The following is a 5,093-nucleotide window of genomic DNA, read 5'->3' as shown; positions in this document are numbered from 1 at the left end:
CATGTCATACATCGCAATGGACCTGAAACTATTCTTTCAGGTTTTAGAAGCACCCAGGGGGTCATTATATAAACCCAACATAATACTAATAATTTTATCCGCGAGGAGAAGTTACTATGGATACAAGATATGGTGGCTTAAATATGCCATTAGGCATTTTTTTCTATATATGATTTTATGTTTGTTGAATGAATACTAAATACATCTATCCATCTATCTAGTTAACAAGAATTTTTCTTGAAACCTCTATAGCAGGGTTGCCTGATATGCTGAATCTGACAGTTTAACATAACTAAGGTCGCTTGATTTTACAGAAGATACATTTTTTTTCTTTTAAAAAGGCGAATTCTCCTTTGACGCTACTAAAATCGTGTGAATAAAGGTTATTTACTTATAGTAACCGAAAATCCGTTAAATGCTTCAGACCTAATCACCTATGGGTAGGCCTGATATTCAATCTCCGATTGCTAACGTTAGAGGATGATGCATGAAAATCTATATACCTTTTGTTGACTTCAAAAAAGCATTTGATTCAGTTGACCACCAAACCTTCGAGAAAATGCTCTTGTACTGTGAGTTTTGCGAAAGCTTGTCTCAATGGTCTTGGCACTGTACGAAAAAGTGTGGTAACAACAAAATTAATCTATAAGTAGAACTCATGGAACGTAGCATATAGAGTAGGTAATCCACTCCAAATAGCTTGGCAGCATTATTGAGAACGTTAGGTCAAATTCAAAAGAAGTGCTCACAATAGTCAAGATAATGAAGCTTTCAAAATACTCCGAAGAGACTGGAGGTCACAGAAATTTTGCGACTTTTCAATAGTAATGTTGTACTAGTTCTACTCTACGAAGCTGAAACTTGGCAACTAAACCTAGATAGTGAAGGCTGAATTTACACAATCAGAAACATTTTCCTACAAAGAACCTTAAATGCCCACTGGCTGCGGAGGCTAGCAAATCCCCAATGGCTGTTCTGGCAACCACAGGGGTCTGGTCAAGATAGGCAAAAAATATCCTTATACACACCAACCCCAACAATTTGTAAAACCGCCACACTTTTCAGTCTCAATGCGGAGACATTGTTGCAGCAGCAAATTGGAGGAATGATTGGCGATAACTTCTTGGTGCCCTCCCTGTCTCTTGAGGTAGATGCAGAATTGAAGCAGAAGGTAATTCTTTGAAGTGGAGGGCTCTAATGTTAAAACATATTCAGTTAAAATAAAAGTAATTATGATACAGTAACTACAGAGTCAAAAAGGTGTGTGGCCGGAATTTAGTCTCTTTCTTTCACTAATAGCAATGTACGGCCAGTAATAATTTGTGAGATCAACTTCCTACGTTAACTCAGGTAACCCAAGTAAATTGACTCAGAAAATATCTGATTTGTGTAAAGAAGAGAGAAAATTGTCACAGAAGAGGATAAATGCTGGTGCAGATAAATTTTCCTTTTAATTTCAGTAAAAAGAAAATAAAATTAAATTGTATTTTCATGCGACTACTTTCTTAGCTTTTGCTCAATCTTATAAAATTCAAGAAAATTAGAATTATAAAAAAAAAACGACAGACCAGTTTTATGCTAAAATCCCAGAATTTGACACCACACCTCATAAATAAAAAAAGGAATCGTCACGATTGCAAAACTCGCAAAACCGTTACTAATTATCCAAGAGCCACACTATTAAAATCGAGCATAAACTTTCCAACTATATGCTTAGTTAAAAAATATAACTCAATTTGGCCAAAGACACTTATATTGAGCGTCAGAAATGCTTTTTATTTCAATTTTACATTTTAAAAATACTCCCCTCTAGTGGGTAGCTTTTCTCCGTTTCCTTCTTGATGTACAGAGAAAATAAATCACTTCATAGTTACACTACCCGCAACATACTACATAATCCAGTTACTAGACTACTCACCGTAGACTGTAGCGTCTTCTTTTTCCAAACACGATATGCATTTGATACCGCGCGTATCGTCCCTGGCAATATACGTCATAACCTTAGTTCAGTTTCGATAAGCTCATCGTGATGTGTAGATTGGAAACAATTTTCATTGCGCGTGCGTGAAGGCGGAGTATGAATCTTGTGTGGTTTTAAATCTGTTGTACAATTTTTTTTTTTTTTTTTTTTTTTTTTTTTTTTTTTTTTACGGAGAGTATAGCCTTTGTCGATACTGTATATTCTGTATACTATGTGAACTACTGAACAAAGCAGTGGAACTAGAGCTAGCAGAACAATTGTTCAAGCGTAGCCCACGGCTGTTCCTCTCGCCAATGGTAAGCTTGTAGCATGTCCTTAGCTTTGATAGCATCGATTAAAGGTTTTATATTTTCCTTAATTGGCAAAAAGTCGATAGAAGTTACATAGGTTAGGAAATGAAAATCTGAAGCAGCTTCTAAAAATTTTCTCGGCTCGAACTGTTTTAAATAACTCTGCAATGACAATAGATCTTGAGTTTCACCGATGTCTGATCTATTTTCCACAGAGAATGAGGATCCCTGTTTTGGAACATGAAAAGTGTAAACAGGCTCTAAAGGAGTGGCCACAGGAACATCCACCAAAAGATATTCAACAGGGAAAGGTCGAGCAGTTTTTGATGTTTCGTTCCCATATTCATTTTTTTCCATATAAAAAACATCGGGGATGTATTGGTTCTTTTCAGGGTCCCTTATATATCCTAATTCAGGGGCGTCTTTTGTGGGGATGAGGACATTATCTCTTGCTAATGACATGCACTGATTAGAGACCTGGTAACCCTCCATCTGAATCTGATTATTTTCATCTCCTGTAACACACACAGTTGTGAATTTCGATCCCACCCTTCCTTCAGATGAATATTTACAAGGATTTGGATGTTTTGCTTGCAATTTTCCAGCAAGTATACATTCCTGAGCTGATAAAAAGAATGTTTCTTTATTTCGGAAATTTTTTACTGTTCCCTTTTGGGGATCTTCTGTTTCTAAGTCAGTGAAAATCCAACCAACTCTTTCCAATCCAAATTCTTTGGCAACACTGTGTACTGTTTCTTCCATAGGATCATCCAGAAACTTTATACCTGCTCTACGGTTTTGTTGAGGTGGTTCATATATAGCTGCTACAACAGTTTTTATACCCAAAGGTACATCTTTGTGTGGCTTATACCATCCATATAAATGGCCTACTCTTTGATTACCAGTAGCTCTCCAATAGTTCAAAAATCTTTCCACAATTTGAGGATTTTCAAATTCAACATTATCTACATGTCGATACAGCTGTCGTTTAAGTGTCATTGAACCGGGTCGACATATTGAACATGCTCCTGTCAAGTCTGGCGGATGATTCAGACAACCTGGTTTCGGTGTGCACATGATATCATCCAGCTGAGCATATTTTCCCCGATCAGCAGCACTTCCAAGTTTCCTTAAGCTGGCATGGAATGACATGTGTTTGATGTTGTGGTCAGATAAATATTTTTCATCAAAGGGCTCAAGGGCCGAACATCGAATACAACGAGAATTTCCCCCATGTTGACAGAATGCATCTCGACCCCTTTCAATCCTTCCTGTCTCACGTTCCAATATCCTATCAACTTCATCTTCTAAAACATTTTTTTTCACAGGTGGTAAAGCAATCCCGACACACAATTTAGAAATGTTTGGAACAGAGGACTGCACTGGCTTAGGTGCTTCACTTTTGGACACAGACTCAAAAAGAGTTACATTATTGATTGGGACTATAAATAATAATTCACCATTTTGTAAATTGTAGCTCGTTATGTTTCGAAAAAGGGTTGACTTAATTTCTGATGATTCTGGGAATCTCCTATCCTTACAAATAATAAAACTGAAACTCTTCAAACCAAAAGAATCATAAACCATTTCATAAAGCCTCTTGGTTGAAGCATCTGAGTCAATTTCAAAACGCTTTGTTCCTTCTGAAGTCTGAACACGCAGGATCATCCTTCTTGACTGTTTTTCCAAAAAACCTTCAACAGTAACAGGTGCTGACGCGCTCAAAGTTTCAACGCTCGAGTCACGAGTTTTCCTTCTTTTCAAATTTACAGCTTTGCTGGGACCCTGGTTACTCCTTTTTCTTGACTTTAATCTGGTGGAAATACTTTCTGCTTCGATAGGTACTGATACACTCGTGTCTATAACACTCAATTTAGAAATATTTTGAACAGAGGGCTTCGCTGCAGTAACAGGTGCTGACGTGCTCAAAGTTTCAACACTTGAGTCACGAGTTTTCTGTTTTTTCAAATTTACAGCTTTGCTGGGACCTTGGTTACTCCTTTTTCTTGACTTTAATCTGGTGGAAATACTTTCTGCTTCGACAGGTACTGATGCACCCGTGTCTATAACACTCAATTTAGAAATATTTTGAACAGAGGGCTTCGCTGCAGTAACAGGCACTGACGGGCTCAAAGTTTCAACGCTTGAGTCACGAGTTTTCTGTTTTTTCAAATTTACAGCTTTGCTGGGATCTTGGTTACTCCTTTTTCTTGACTTTAATCTGGTGAAAATACTTTCTGCCTCGACAGGTACTGATGCACCCGCATTTACAAAACTTGCCTTCCGAGTCTTCGTTCGGTTTCGAACTTCTGTCACGCTAGAATATGTCGCACTTTTTCGCCCATAAGTTGAGTTTATAACCTTAGAAACACAGTTATCTAGAGATGATTCTAGATTACAATCGTCACTTCTGTATAACTTTTTTTTATCTTCTCTCATTACTTAATTTCTTTAAACTTACATCTGTACTTGCAAAAGCTCATTTATATATAGTGTTGATGACGTATGTGTCAGTAGTATATTCACATTTAGCGTTAATGACATCATATTTTTTACTGTATGATGTCATTTCAGTCCAAATCAGCCCTTGCCACTATATATGAATTTCAATAACATACTCAATATGGTTAACTGTCTTACTTATTCAAATATCTTATTAACTTATGGGCTATTTTATGACTAAAAAATGTATTGGTTATAAATAGATTGTCATATTTGCGTCATACAGCGGCCTGTAGCCATTGCTCTTTTCTTTTCCTACACCAAACTTTCCTACGCAAGAATACCATCTATCCCAAATTCATCGGTCACTACTATCTTCG

The 5,093-nt window shown here is 37.0% G+C and overlaps 1 pseudogene; it reads right to left on the bottom strand.

The window, feature by feature from the left end:
• Positions 1–246: 246 nt before the first annotated feature.
• On the bottom strand, positions 247–4,710 carry LOC148955215 (nuclear protein localization protein 4 homolog pseudogene; annotated as a pseudogene).
• Positions 4,711–5,093: the final 383 nt, after the last annotated feature.

The sequence above is a fragment of the Artemia sp. Qi Xiang Cuo genome, chromosome 2 (genome assembly GCF_049724085.1).
Source record: "Artemia sp. Qi Xiang Cuo chromosome 2, ASM4972408v1, whole genome shotgun sequence".
Classification (NCBI taxonomy): domain Eukaryota; kingdom Metazoa; phylum Arthropoda; class Branchiopoda; order Anostraca; family Artemiidae; genus Artemia; species Artemia sp. Qi Xiang Cuo.
This window is presented reverse-complemented; position numbering and strand designations above follow the sequence as displayed.